General features: G+C 35.6%; 1 long non-coding RNA gene across 5 annotated transcripts in view; it reads right to left on the reverse strand.

Moving 5' to 3' along the window:
* LOC141385815 (uncharacterized) overlaps nt 1-16,519 on the reverse strand; it is a 120,330-nt gene that overhangs the window by 96,558 nt on the left and 7,253 nt on the right. For 2 of the 5 annotated variants that reach the window (XR_015491216.1, XR_015491215.1), the window contains exons 1-2: nt 1,880-1,975; nt 490-640 (exon numbers count right to left, since the gene is read on the reverse strand). This is a non-coding gene — a long non-coding RNA (uncharacterized LOC141385815). Of the gene's footprint in view, nt 1-489; nt 641-1,879; nt 1,976-16,519 lie in introns of those variants that run through there. The other 3 variants (XR_015491218.1, XR_015491217.1, XR_015491219.1) reach the window with 2 other exon arrangements.

The raw sequence follows: 16,519 nt of genomic DNA on the forward strand, positions 1-16,519 counted from the left end.
TTAGCTTTTGGCATAAAAGGAGAATCTGTTATTTTAACCAATCTGCTTTTGATTAATGCCAAAATTTTACACAAAAAGAAACCTGACATCATTCGGTGTTCAGATTTTTTTTGTTAGAAATGTATGTAAATTAGTACATGGTTCCTGACTTAATATCTCATTTGCATATTTAAGCATAGCATTTTAAGAAGCTTGTATTACATTTTTTAAAATTCCTAATGTAATCTGTCAGCTGGTGAAATATGGTGATCACTGTTAGTTTTTTTATTTTAATTTTTTTACATTTTTCACCTGCAGTTTCTTGCCTTATCCGTTTGCACTATTAATGTTGAGCTAAAAAATGTCATCCACCAAATGTGAATCCACACAAGTCCTCTTGTCTCAGGAGGCTGTGTAATTCGTTGAGCATGTGTACATTAAGTGTGCATGCTCTCCTCACACGTGTGTATGTGTAAGTGTTGGGGGTTCAGATGTATGGCCATTACTTACAGTGGCTGCATCCTGTTGGGCAGTGCATATGTTTCGTACGTTTCAATCCTGCCATTATGAGAATGTGCAAAGCGGCGTTCACACAATGACAACCATCTGTCCATCTCTGCTCTCAGATGACAAGAGACGGTCAGTCAGTGAAACAATCCACCTATAAACAGATCAATAATCCAACGTCATCACAAATAAATCATCTCTCCAACTTATAACTTTCACATTTCATGTTAAAACAGATGGAATATCCCCAAATACTGTAGCAAAGCCTTGATTGAGTGTTAAAGGGTGACTAGATGTGTTTGAATAGTTGTGTTAAATAATACTGAAGGGCCAGATGATGATAGAGCATTCAATCAGCAGAATTATGAGCACAGATGTTTCATTAAAAAAGGCTGCCAGTCATACTGTATCTCTAATGCACTCATAATTCACAACACACACCCAGACTTACACCTAAACCTTCTGTTCCAATTCTAGAGGTTTGACATTGTTTTGAAGGAGACGTATGAGAAAAGGAGAGAATAGGGGTTGTTACAATGTGGCGTGAAGTGTGACACCTTCAGACAGATCACAGAAAAATGTGTTAAGGGGTGAAATCACTAAGGTGATGGTTGTGTACACATATAGACAACTTATAGGAGAATTTAGAAAATAAATAAATAAATGAATTGATTAAAAACAATAAATTTTCAGTTTGGTTCTGTATTTTAAAAAATGTAACAAATAAATACATTTGTTTATATTTTATTAAATATAATTTATGCCATTTTCTGTATTGCTTACAGTGTCACAAGGTGTGTCAGAAATCATGCCAATACATTTATTTGGGTCTCTGTTATTTTTGGTGCTCAAGTATTAAAGAGCACCTACACAGACATGTGTGTAGGTATAGAGTATATACCGTCATATTGGGGTGATATAAACACGCCCAGTCCTTATTATTATTATTTTTTTTTCAATTTAACAATATAAAAAACGATGGACCAATTAGAGCAGTTTTGAGACTTTAAAATGTTTTTAAAAATGAAATGTTTTAAGTTTAAAATGTTTTAAAACAGTGCATGTTTGTAATGAATTATTACAGCGATTTACTTCAGATTTACCTCACCACAGCCGCGTGTCAGAACAATTATAAAAGAAGACACTTCAATCCCGGCTTGTTGACGTTAAATCTGGTTTATTTTGTACATTAACATAACAGAATATCCATACAGCAGTGGATAACCTGTATCCTGTCACATTAGCGTGCAAAAAGAGTGCAAAGCTAAAAACGCGCGCTTTCTGTGTGTGTGTGTGTGTGTGTGTGTGCATGAACTTTGTAATGACATTGTGTGTGACTCTTCGTTGCAACTCCACAACAAATGCATGAAATAGTCATTGGTAAAGTTCTTACTGTAGTATTTCTTACAAACGTTACATGAGATCTTCCTTCGCGTCTGTCTGTTGTCTTGCGAGATTGAGGCACGCTGACAGGCACGTGGGAAAGGGGGTGGGGGGTGGGGGCTAGCCTTAAAGGCCCAGTACACAAAAACAGCAACAAGCTGTTTAAAGGTCACGAAACACCAAAACACATTTTTTGAGCTGTTGACAGTCGTATATGTGCCCCACACTGCTAAAAACACTATTAGGACACCTATATTTCTCTAAAAAGTGTAAATTGGTTGTTTTTGCGTTATTTCAAGCAAATTCGTACTTCCTGTTTGAAACGAATTTTTGAAGCTGCGTCACGGTCATGACATAATAGCGTTGTATTCCAGTGTGCAGACTGGACGTCTGTGCCAGAGTGAGTCTTATTACGTCTTACAGGGTGATGCATTAATGCATGAGTAAGGCTTGGTTCAAACCAATCAGCGCGCTCTATTGTGCAACTTCATTAATATTCATTACTGTCACAGTGTTTAGACTACTGAGACGCCACGTTGTGTTGGCAAAACAAGCGTGAAGTGTTGCTTTTATAGTTTGCTGCAGTTAAGTTTCGTTTTCATTTTGTCTCTGTGAGAGCTCAGACTCACATGTGGATTAACAGTGTACGCGACGCTCGACAACAATAACTTACGTGTCTAAGGAGGAACATTGTTTACCTGAGAGCTGTTCTCATCAGCAAACGCTGAGATCCAGATTAGCTTGTAGTCTCCTCTTCATAAAGACGCGGCTCTAGTTGCTGGTGATTGTCCTGTCTCTACAGATTTGATAAGTAAGCGACCAGCGCTCTTTGTTTATTCAGTTTGTTCGTATCGAACTAAGTTAACCATTGCACCGAGTGTAAACATGTTAGCACTACAACCAAACTTTAACCTCGTGTAGGGTTTTCACTTTTTAGTGATCAGAATAACAAACGCGGCTTTCTGACGCTACCTGCCGTGTGCATCTAAGTTTCCTGGAAATGCAGAGTTTTTTTTTCTCTCATTCGTCGTGCGGTATCAAACATTGCATGTTCCTTGAATCAAATATCTCGTTTGTCGCGAGGGACATGAATGAACTCCCTAAATGAAAGAGTCAAACAGCAGTTAAAGTCCACCATTTAATAATTTGGCAAATAATTCGACTACAGATGTCCATGTAGGTTAAACACCATCACTTTCTCCTGTATGTGTGTGTGTGTGTGTGTGTATATTTTTATTCTGAAACTCGCGCGTGCCCAAATAGACACTCCCACAGCTATACAATACAAACTACTAAGAGCTATGATAAATACTTTGATGGGTGTTTTGAGCTGAAACTTTACAGACACATTCTGGAGACACAAAAGACATATCAAATCTGGAAAAAGGGGTAACCTAGGTGCCCTTTAAGAATAGTTCTCATTAATGTTTGCTTAATATTTTGAAAATCAAATTGATACTGATTTTAAATACATATTTTTTGTAAAATTTTACTCTTGATAAGTCAGTTTTTATTGCTTTTCTTTTTCATGTTACTTACCGACCTTATTGTTGTGAGATGACAGTGCTAACTACTGAGCCACCGTGCCACCCTCAGTGCATTCATGGTTATATTATTATTATTCATGAGGACCAAATCTGATTTCTGAAGGATCGTGTGGCACTGGAGACGAAAGGAATGATGCTGAAAATTCAACTATGCCATCATATGAATAAATAACATTTCAAAATATTAACACAGAAAACAGGTCATTAAAATTTAAATAATTAATTCATAAGTCCCTTATTTATCAGGGGTTGCCACAGTGGAATGAACCGCCAAATTATCCAGCATTTGTTTTACACAGCGGATGCCACAAACCAGTACTGAAAAACACCCATATATTCACATTATCACACTCATACACTATGGCCAATTTAGCTTATTCAATTCACCTTTAGCACATGTATTTGGACTGTGGGGGAAACCGGATCATCCGGAGGAAACCCACACGAGCATGGGGAGAACATGCAAACTCCAACTAGAAACGCCAACTGACCTAACCGGAGCTGGAACCAGCGACCTCCTTGCTGTGAGGTGACAATGCTAACCATTGAGCCACTGCACCCTCTATAATTTGAATAATATTTCTCTATTTTAATATATTGATTGTATTATTAAATAAATGTAGACTTAAAGAGTATAAAAGTATAAAAACATAATAATATAAAAAATCCTTTGTGTATACCATTGCTGCAGAAGAGCATTCAGCATTCAGTGCAGGTGTTTTCAGCCTCTTTAATGTACATGCATCCTGTCAGCCTGCATAGTAGGAACGCACTGATGACATCACCTGTATGCAAATACACATCTTGATAGGCAGGTAGGACAGTGTATCATTGTCACGGCCACACAAGAAAGACAAAGGAGGTTAAATCGTTAAGGTATTTATTCAAGAGGAGCAATAACAGCAAAGCATGAAGCAGGTGAGTAGTGATGCTGTGAGAGGATTTCACAAACACAGTTCAAAGAAGTAAGTTCAATTCTTCTGTAACATCAGCACACACTTCACTTGAGCGGGTTGCTTTGCATCCACAGGAAAAAGGGGACACCCAAGGCGGAGCACAGGAGAGATCAGGAGAGCCGATGAGGAAGACCATCTAACATTGATTCCAGTTAGTGAGTGACTGGAGGAGGTGAGACTTTATGGAGTGGGTGATTGGGGTCGGAGGTACTGTTAATATTCAGGAGATGGTTCACGTGAGTGGTGTGTGGTGGCTGGTGATTGCCTGGGGTGGTTGGGACTGGGGGAACGAGCCGAGGGTGTGACAATCATATTGTTCGGACCGAACGTTTTGATTGGATATAGTATTTTTTACTACTACATTTAGACCCCTAAACTAATTTGAGATGTGATGAGATGATCAAGCAGCATAAGAAAAACATTTTTTGAACCAAATTCCATATACCATATGTTTAAACCTATACTTGAAGGGGTGTCCATAAGACACCTTAACAACTGTGAGGTCATTATCATTGTGTCATGAATTTTATAACACCATCACTGGTACAAATTGTCAAACAAAAAAACATATATTTTTTAAACATTATTCATTTTGCTTTAGTTTAGTCTCTTATTTATCAGGGGTCACCACCGCAGAATGAACCACCAACTATTACGGCATATGCCCTTCCAGCCAAAACCCAGTACTGGGAAACACACACACACCTATTTACACAGACACTTATTCACTACTGCCAATTTAGTCCATCCTATTCATATATAGCGTACCTACATTATAGCAAGCCACCCTGCCGCCCCCTTTAAAACTCATTATTAGATTTTAATGACGCTGTTAAAAAATTATTTGACAAGAGAACTGACACTTTTAATGTGACATTTTAATGATACATTAATTTTGTTCCAATGAAAAAACTGACTAAGAAAAAATTCATGACACCGTTATAATGGCCTCGTTATAATTATGTTTATGACAGATTTATGGCAAGTTTTGTTTTCTTGGAAATGCATGAATTAAATCTAATTCAAATGTATGACATGACCATAAAGGTTTCAAGACATGACATCTTTATGAACACTTCCTTCATGTAAAATGTTACTAAAAAAAATCAGATTTTCCAGTTATGTCCCTTTTAATGAAACACTTGAGTGATGAGGCTCTGGAAAGACACACACACACACACACACACATCTTAATCTTAATCTGACCCTTAACATTTCACGACCCTTCATAAACAGCTCACAGCTTGAGGAGGAACAGCTGCTGTTGACTTTGCTTTGCCATCATTTCAGTCATGATCAGTGCTCAACCAGGCCAGATGAAGTAGATTTATCATGAGCTATAAGAAGCAAAAAGCCCCTACGCATGAAGTGAAAGCTGTCTGTGCGAAAAGCTCCGATCAAAAGAGACAGAGGCAGATGATGGACAGAGATGCAGACTCTAATGGCTTGTGGATGATTGTATGGTACAAAGAGACAATATAGTGAAACCTGAGAGTGACAGACAGGCTGCCAAATAAATAGCAGATGATGCTGTCACATCCTCCTCTCGCGGCTGAGAGATAAGCAGCATTAGTTGTGTCACAGTGACAGACTGAAAAATAAAGGGCAAAGTTCAGAGCAATTAAAAACAACATGCTGTTGTTATTTTGACTACGAGATGTTTTCTAGGCACCGTGGGTAATCAGCAGATTTTTCATAGACTGAAATGAAGGAAGAAGCTGTAAAAAAAAGCTACATCATATTGAAGATTGTCATAACTGAGCAATTAACTCATAAATAAAATCGCACGCAGTTTGTTTGCAAGCTTTCAGAAAACACGCTGCTAACAAAGGTTTATCAACATTCATTAGCATTTTGTCTAGACACGACATCACATTTATCCTTTTGTTTTACATCAACAATGTTTTGACCCAGTATGAGCAGGGGTAACATCCCCAACTACAGTGCAAGAACATGAAACACTCTTTTGTCTCTGGGAAAACGACACGCGTGGGAATTCAGAAAAGCTCTTCCTCCGTCTTTCGCATTCGCAAGCGCAAAATGTGCAAAAAATAGCAGTTCAAGCAGGATGACGTTGTCTGGTGTGACTGCTGCACTAAGCAGAGGAGTCAACAAGCTGATGATGTCAGCAAGGGCAGTGGTCAGAAGACAGGCCAGATAAATTAATTATGACCACAGAATTTTTAGTGACACGGCATCAATTTTAAAGATGAGGACTATTTTTTAGGTACTGCAGGTCTTTGGTAACTTTTTAGTTTTGCTAAATGTAAACACTATTTATTGTGACAGTTGGCATGGAATAAAATGTTTTTTGCATTGTTTAATAATCTTGTGCAATGTATGTATACCGGCATATTTTTAATTGATCACATAATAACGTTAGAAATCATTGTGAGTATAGCAATCAGCAGTGTTGGGGGTAAAGCATTACAAGTAATGTGAGTTATGTAATAATATTACTTTTCTAAGAAACGAGTAAAGTAATGCAGGACTTGTCATTCATTTATTCATTCATTTTCTTATCGACTTAGTCCCTCCTTCAATCTGGGGTCACCACAGTGGAATGAACCGCCAACTTATCTAGCATATGTTTTTTACACAGTGGATGCCCTTCCAGCTGCAACCCATCACTGGAAAACATCCATACACACTTATTCACACACATACATTACGGATAATTTTAGCTTACCCAATTCTCCTATACCACATGTTTTTGGACTTGTGGGGGAAACCGGAGCACCTGGGGGAAACCCACGCAAACTTGAGGAGAACATGCAAACTCTTAATTAATAAAGGGACTAGAAAATGAATTGAATGATAGAATGAATTTTCTTATTTGATAGCAAAGCTGAATTTTTAGCATCTTTACTTTAGTCTTCAACCGTATTATTCTTTAAAAATATTTTTTAATACGCACAGTGCAAAAAATGCACGGTTTCACACAATCGATTTATGTTGGGACAATATGAAGAAGTTAAATTATTTTAGTTTTTCTTTTTTAAATGTAGGTGAATTGAACATGAAACAATTAAGTTATCCCAAAAACCCTCAAGAATCGTGTAGTTTCAGCTTATTCTAAATTAGTTTGAACTAACAGCAATCTTTTTTTCATTTTATGCTTAATATTTATGTGGAAGCTTATACCTTTAACAATTTTTTGACAAAATAATTTATTGTTTTTTTGTATTTTGTAACAAAGTCTTTACACACACAGTTGGACAACTGACTGCCTCCTTGCTTAACAAAAGTAATTAAAAATATATTAATTAAATTTTAAGTTGCACTTAAATTAACTTGAATTCATAAATAAATTGTAAAATAACAAATAAATATTTATATTTGATAAATAGATCTTTACAAATTACAAATTTACACTGGTAATTTTTAGTTCTTCAAACCTAATATATAAAATGTAGAATTTTAAACGTTTTAAAAATGTTCATATTTTTTCCATTTCACAATACTATTGTAAGACATCCATTTAAAAATATGAATCTGGTGAATCCAAGCACTACTGCACTTTTAAACACAGATCAGTTTGGACCCTACTGAGAGTATGTGTTCTGTATAAAAGGAGAGCTGAGGGCCATGAGAGGAGAGAGGGGTAAACAGAGGACACAGACACAAACACACTTTCTCTCTCATTACCAGACAAAAACATTGTCTTGTTCAGCAACGACAGCCCACTGCATCATAAAAATGCTCACATCACGAGTCACAGGTAATCTCAATAAAACTCTTTAGAATGTGCTAATGCACTGATGTTTTTCTCACTACTTTCCTAGAGTGCAGAGAAAAGTCTTTCCAAGTATGTGATGAACAGACACAGATTGTGTCAGTGTTGAATTTAGAGACAAATCTGTGGAATAGATTGAAAAAGCTGAAGATCTTTAAGCTTTAACGTTTTTCCATACAGCAAACACTATGTGTGTAACAGTTTTCTTTCAAACATTAACATGACAGACACCCTAAATGTACTCTAAATGTAAATTATCAAAGATCTCTTCAATTTGCAAATTGGGGTAAAAAAAAAAACATTGCAAATGCAGATAGAACCTTCTAATTCTAAATAGGTCATTTTCTGCTTGAAATTATAAGGCTCTATCTGGCAGATCATTCATTGAAGCATTGCTCATCAAGAAATACAATCAGTCTGCTTATTAATTTAATTAAAAATATATAAATTGGTGTTGCAACAATATGCTGATGTTTGAGAAAGTTACATTTTTGCTTTCTATAACATTTATTTAATGTTTATTATGGTAATATTTATTGAATTGTATGCATTCTATGAATTATTGAATTATAATGATTGAATTGTATGCCCCATGAATTATATTAAGTAATTGCCTTTGATAATTTAATAACAAATTTAAAGACTTTAAAAGAAAATGAGCAAATCAGTTGTTTAACAAAGTTTAATAAACACTGAAAAATGTTTCACTGAATATATATACACAAAAAATATATTTTTTTACGTTTAATATATTACATTTTTTAATATCTGTTTCTTTTTGAACAATGTAAAATTTAACATTTCATCTTAATTTTAAAAAATGCTTCCAAATCATCAAATTTATACACATCTTTTCAGTTTTAGGTTTCTTCTCAATTTTGAGAAGAAACAATTGCGTGTTTCTTTCTGGTCTTCCTGATGTCAACAAAGCAATCCGGCAGAATGACAAAGTTAGCTGATCCTGATTGGTCCTCGTGCGTGCATTCGAAATGCTGAAAGAACCTTATAGAGCCAAGCTAGAGTTTGGCTTTATAGATAAAACCTGTTTGTTTTGTTTTTTTTAATAAAAAGTCTTAAAATATAAACAATTTATTTTTTGAAAAAAATCACATAATGTAAATATGTTGTCATTTAATAAGAATATGTGAATAACGCAACTTTGAGATAAATTTCAAATATAACCTTTTAATTCTACGGTGAGGATTTGTAAAACATTTAAATTGTGAATAAAATTATGTTTGTGTAAAGTCTGCTTCTTTTTTATTCTTCTGGACTTTTCTAATGTTTATTATCAATGCCTGAATTTTTTTTTTTTTGTTTTTTTTTTTGCGATGCTGGTTCCAGAATATTTTTTCATTTCATTAAATTTTTTATTCAGCTTTGCAATAAGTCATGAAACAAACCATCCAGTATCTAGGGTAATTACATCATTACAAACTTTGATTTGAAGCAAATCAAATAAAAAGTCAAGATGGCTTTAATGAGGGAACTAAATGTAAAATGCAATCATTTAATTTGAAACAATTACTTTAATCAAACAATTATCTTAATAAAACTGCTCTGTTGCCTTCCAGTCATCAATGTGGATCACTTTATCACCATATTTGAATGAAAATCCATACTATTCTTTAAAGCATTTTGAGATTGTTCATTCATTTTCCTTTAGCTTAGTAACTTTATTCATAAGGGGTCGCCACAGCAGAATGAACCGTCAACCTATCCAGCATATGATTTAAACCCTTCTAGCTGCAACCCACTACTGGGAAACACCCATACACTCCCACATTCACACACATCTTTGGACCCACGCGGACATGGGGAGAACATGCAAACTCCACACAGAAATGCCAACTGACCCAGCAGGGACTCAAACCAGCAACCTTCTTACTGTGAGGCGACAGTGCTAACCACTGAGCCACCATGCCACCCTTGAGAAGATTGACTTGTCTGAATTGTAATAGTAATCAAAAGTGACAGGGCTCATTGAAGGGCTATTTCTGTAGAAATCATGTAGGCCTCTTGACACCCATAACAGCACCAAAGCCTGTGATGCTTCCTCAAACGGATAGACAAGACAGATGACCAAAGACTGACCACACAGACTAATGTTTGGGTTTCACAGCCGGCCTTTCTCTTGGGTCCAGTGATGCAGCTGAGTGATTCACATTTATAAGTTTTGTCAGCCTATTCACTGTCATTAAGAGAAGGCCGGCACCCTTTCTTAACGAGCAGGTCACTGAAAACCCTCTGATTAGCCCAATTAATGCTCCTTCCCATCAATGACGAGCACCACTGTCCAAATCAGTTTGTTTAAGCAGCACATCTCTTAAACCAGCCCCCTGTACAGATATGTCACACTCAACAGGGCCATTACATTAATAATAAGCCCAATAATTGCTTGCTTTTACGTAGTGTCTTTTCACAGAACAAGATATTGTAAAAAAGAAAAAGAAGAACAAGCAGTACCAAAAGCTGGCCACTTTTTAAAAGTCTGATGTACACATCATGTGGCACATTGCATTTCACACTGCGCAGATTGCAATCACAAACTGAAAATATGCTTAATGGAAGTGCATCAATTTCACAAGAAATGCCCATATAGTCTATTGCAAAACAATATTGTTAGGCTCACATGAGGTGTTTTTCAGGAAATTCTGGGGTAAAAAAAGGATTCAGATTTACAGGTCATTTTCTTTTCGGCTTAGTCCCTTTATTAATCTGGGGTCGCCACAGCGGAATAAACCGACAACTTATTTAGCATATGTTTAACACAGCGGATACCCTTCCAGCTGCAACACATCACTGGGAAACAACCACACACACTCATTCACACACATACACTATGGACAATTTAGCCTACCCAATTCACCTGTACCACGTGTCTTTGGACTTGTGGGGAAAACCGGAGCACCTGGAGGAAACCCACGCGAAAGCTAGGAGAACATGACAACTCGACACAGAAATCTTTACACAGAAATGTCTCGAACCGTGTTGTGAGGCGAAACCACTACCTACTGCGCCACCGCGTCACCAATATTTTAAGTTTAATTTCTTTAAGCGATTCAACATGTCTCTGTTTAAAATGACTGGTTGCACTTGAAATTCTGCCTGAACAACTACACTGATTGGTCGATATATAGATGAAGTCGGATTTATTAGCCTCCTTTGATTTTTTCTGTTTTTTATATATATATTTCCTAAATGATGTTCAACAGAGCAAGGAAATTTTCACATTATATCTGATAATATTTTTTCTTCTGGAGAAAGTCTTATTTGTTTTATTTCAGCTAGAATAAAAACATTTTTTAAAACATTTTAAGGTCAGTATTATTAGGCCATTTAAGCTATATTTTTGCGATCGTTATACAATAACTTGCCTAATTACCCTAACCTGCCTAGTTAACCTAATTAACCTAATTAAGCCTTTAATGTCACTTTAAGCTGTATAGAAGTGTCTTAAAAATATCTAGTCAAATATTATTTACTGTCATCATAAAAAGATAAATAAATCAGTTATTAGAAATGGGTTATAAAAACTATTATGTTTAGAAAAGTGTTGAAAACAATCTCCTCTCCGTTAAACTGAAATTGGGGGACAAAATAAACAGGGGGGCGAATAATTATGCACAACTGCATATTATATGACACAAGGAGGTCATTTTGCTTGTGATGCTGAATTTTGCTGAAGCGCAGCAGGACAGAGACACTACCTAAACCCATTTGACGAAAAACAAAAGTTAAATTAGTAAGTAGAAATTTAAATGCTTTTATACATTTTTCTTAATTGATATACATGCAGGGGCAACACAGTTGCGCAGTGGGTAGCGCTGTCACCTCACAGCAAGAAGGTCACTAGTTCAAGTCCTGGCTGGATCATTTGGCATTTCTGTGTAGAGTTTGCATGTTCCATGTTGACGTGGCATTCCTCCGGGTGCTCTGGTTTCCCTCACAAGTGCAAAGACATGTGCTATTGTTGAATTGGGTAAACTAAATTGTGCGTAATGTATGAGTGCATGTCCTGCTCCTCCAGGTTGGGGGTTGACCATTGGGCTAACGACCCACCTCATAAAAATTTGATGTTATGAAACACCAACATGGTGCAGCTAAATATCAACTTCGATATAAACGGGGGGTAAGTAAAGAATATATAAGTTGAAAATGTTTGAAGTTTGTTGGCCATTTTAAGTTATCTGTACTTAAACATTTAAGTTATCTGTAATTAAACATTTAAGTCAATTCAATGAAGAGACCACATTTGGTCGACTCAATTAATTTCGCATTACTCAAACGAACAGATGGAATCACTTTCCTCAAATCATTTGAGTAGTCTCAACATATTAGGGTTTACAGTGTATCTTCCCAGAAAAAAAAGAAAACAACAAATTCATGGCCACTCCCAACTATAGGGGTCTTGCCTTGCTATTAATGCTATCTATAGTGCTTTCTGTATTATTAAAAACATGACTACTGCGGCTGTAAAACAAGTAAATACCAACAGTATATCTGTCACTGATTTTTTTAAATGACTAGGATCCAACAATTCCAGACACTGTAATAGACACCAATGACTAAACAGTTGTCATAAATTGCTGTACTGTATGTCAAGTACCCCAACTGAAACAGTATTCCATACGTTACTACTTATCAAGTGGATATGATCTATACAGAGAGAGAAGCACTTTTCTTGTGCTCTTGGTGAGTGGACATGGTTTGTAGTTTCGGGCAGACCTCGACTCCTCACACCTCCAGTCACAGAGAGACAGTTCTCTGTGTTCTTGCAGCCTGATCGAATCAGTGAGACAGATCACTGCCAGAGCTCTCAGACACTACACAACTGAAGCCATGCTTGGCTCCATCATGTTCTGATTTGAGGAAACAAAGCCATACAGTATGTCAGCGTGTCTTATCTTGTATAGATTTTATTCATTGAGCAGTTTTAAAGTCTGGACGAAATCAAAGTTAATTTTATTTTTCTGTTCCTCAGATTTTTAGGGTGCTTTCACATCTTTGGCCCCGGACCAAGAGCAACAAATGATACATTGTTTTGGGGTCCTTTTCACACAACACTGATTGCTTTGGTCCAAACCAGTTTAAAAGAACCAAAATGCAGCCATATGACAAAATCCACATCACTCATTGGTCAGATGTTACTGAGCGTATTTTCTAAACTGCTTTTAGGTTTGTCAGAATTAACATGCGAATGCCAATGGAACTCACCGCAAGTAAACAAAAAGGCAGATACAAAATTTACTTTTTACTATGGAGGGACGACTGCGCTGGATGATTGTATCTATATAGTATAGTATAGTATAGTATAGTATAGTATAGTATAGTACAGTACATTACAGTATAGTATAGTACAGTATAGTATAGTAAAGTACATTACAGTATAGTATTGTATAGTATAGTAAAGTACATTACAGTATAGTATTGTATAGTAAAGTACATTACAGTATAGTATAGTATAGTATAGTATATTACAGTATAGTATAGTACATTACAGTACATTATAGTATAGTACATTACAGTATAGTATAGTATAGTACATACAGTATAGTATAGTGTAGCATAGTATAGTACATTACAGTATAGTATAGTACAGTACATAACAGTATAGTACATTACAGTACAGTATAGTAAAGTACATTACAGTATAGTATAGTACATTACATTACAGTATAGTATAGTATAGTATAGTATAGTATAGTATAGTATAGTATAGTATAGTATAGTATAAAGTTTGTGCACATCACTTTAGACACACTATACATTTCGACAATGTAGCGCAGCTGTGGCTGGAAATTTTTTTTAATGCATTGCAAATGGCAAAGGGGCATCACCAATCACTTCATGAGAAGGAGTGAATTAATTTATATAGACTGCGACATTGTGATCTTCCAGGAAATATTATCAATGATCCATCTGGTAATGTTTTCCCCTCTCTTTCTCTCTGTTTATAATTGTTGGTAAAGTGGTGTCAACAAATATTTTTCCTCCACATCATATACTGCACAGTGCATCAGACTAGTCCAAAATGGCGCAGTACTTTTTGCAGCTGGGTCTGTTCTAGTTCAGTTCATGTTCTTACCACAAACAAACCGATCTAGTTTTATATGTATATATATATATATATATATATATATATATATATATATATATATATATATATATATATATATATATATATATATATATATATATATATATACAGTTAAAGTCAGAATTTTTAGCTCCCCTATAGTAATTTTTTATGTTTGATATGTAGATGACAAGATCCAGCACAAACATCTTCATAAATACACCATCATGAATTTTTAAGAATATAATAATTTACATTTCTAAATACATGGTTAAAGGATAAGTATAAGTCATGGTGCACTGTTTTGATTCATCATCGCCTTTGACTTTGAATTGTCAATTATGCCAATGAAATAAAACCAGTGTCTTTGGCAAAGCCATCCCATAATCACTGAGACTTCAATCTTATCATCCTAGAATGTCTGTGGATCAGTTTCCAATTACACGTATATCCCAGGATCCTCGGCATCTCCACGTTCTTTAGTATGTCCTCTGTGTCATCGCTTTAGAAAGTCAAGCATTGCATTTCTCTCACATACCCACTATCTGTTAAACAAATAGACAATGAGGTCCATTTACATCTTCAGAAAAGGATGTCGCAGCAGAACAGAATGTTTTGTTCTATTTGAAAGACCAACCACTTTAATGAAAGTGTAAACTATTTCAGAATACTAATTTACACCTGTGAACATCTATTGGCAGTGATTTATAACAGGAGATAACATTCAAGTCCTTCACTGATTTAGGAGTCAATAATAGAGGTTTAAATGACACATTATTGTGACTAATTGGGCTGTATTGTGACACAGGTAATCCCTAACCTTTTCTACAGGTGCTATTTTGAGATTAGAAGAAACTTGAGCAGCTTTAGCTCACTGACAGAGCAATCACTGCAGCCCAATGGAAAACCACACTGACTCAATGACAAAGCTCAGATCTTTTTATGACACTGAATATGACAGATTAAATAACTTTTAACCAAAAAAAAAAAACTATTATAAAAGTCTCAATTGCTAATTAGTTAGATAATCAAATTGCAAGATTTAAGATATTTTGTCTTAGATGTACTAGTTTATATTTTGCAATTGTAAGTTCACAAATTACAATTCTAATTATATCTTATATGTATAAAAATTCACTATTCACAATTGCCTATTTTATCCAGTGGCAGAAACAAGCTTCCATAATTGTACTGTTCAAACACATGACTTAAATCACTTGCAGAAATAAAGGTATTAGAGTTATTATTAGTTGATAACTGAGTTATTAGAGCTTATTGGTCCAATGAACTGGAGCTTTAATATAAAAAAATAATTGTGGACTGAATTTCTTTTATCACAGTCTTGGACATGTAAACAATTAGTAACAACACGTCACTTCATAACTATAGCGGCCGTTTTTTGACTGAACTAAATTTATTTTTTATGTCTTGCTCACACTATTTGGAAAGTCGGAACAAATTGCCTCGTGGGCCAAATTCGGCCTCCAATTGAATGGCCCTGCTATATGATTTTGCTACATGTGGAGAGCGTCACATCACCATACTGCGTTTGTCGCAAATTACATAACATCACCTGGACAGAGGAGCCTGGCCCGACACACCCAGCCCGGACAAATTGAGGAAAATAAATATATTTAAGCTTTTTCGGAGTCAAACCCTTTGGACAACGCTTGAACAAAATTTAAAACCTCGTAAAAAAGGGATTGAGACTTTTTAATACCTTTTAATGGCCTTATTTTCTCACAGTTGATTTAACTTTTAATACTTTTTAAGACCCCGCGGACACCCTGAATAGTGGATGAAAACATCCCCAATAGTAAATAAGGGTTAACGTGTACAGTTGTGTGAGCTATCAATCTATTAAAAAAATACACTCTTAATACATTTTGGTCCCTATACTCCATGTAAGTCTATGCAAAAAAAGAAACACAATTAAACACTTCACTTGATCAGAACCTATTTGAGTTTCTTTCTTCTGTTGACAACAAAAGACAGATATTTTGAAAAATGCTGGTTGCTGGGACCCATCGACTTCCACAGTATTTTTTTCCTAGTATGGAAGTTTATGGATCCCAGCAACCCACATTCTTCAAAATATCTTCAACATAAGAAAGAAACTCATGAAGATTTAAAACCACACGATGCAGAGTAAATGATGAGGTAATCACATTTTTGGGTGAGTTACCCCATTAAATGTAGAATAATCAAACTTATAAAATAACTGTGAATTGTCACATCTAGTTTGCAGCAGTTACGGTTAATGAACACCAATTGAAAAGCACCATTTGGTCCGTCATTTCCTGAGCTGGCCTCGGCACAATGGCGGGCCTGA

The sequence above is a fragment of the Danio rerio genome, chromosome 5, assembly GCF_052040795.2.
Source record: "Danio rerio strain M-AB ecotype USA chromosome 5, GRCz13ab, whole genome shotgun sequence".
NCBI classification, from domain to species: Eukaryota; Metazoa; Chordata; class Actinopteri; order Cypriniformes; family Danionidae; genus Danio; species Danio rerio.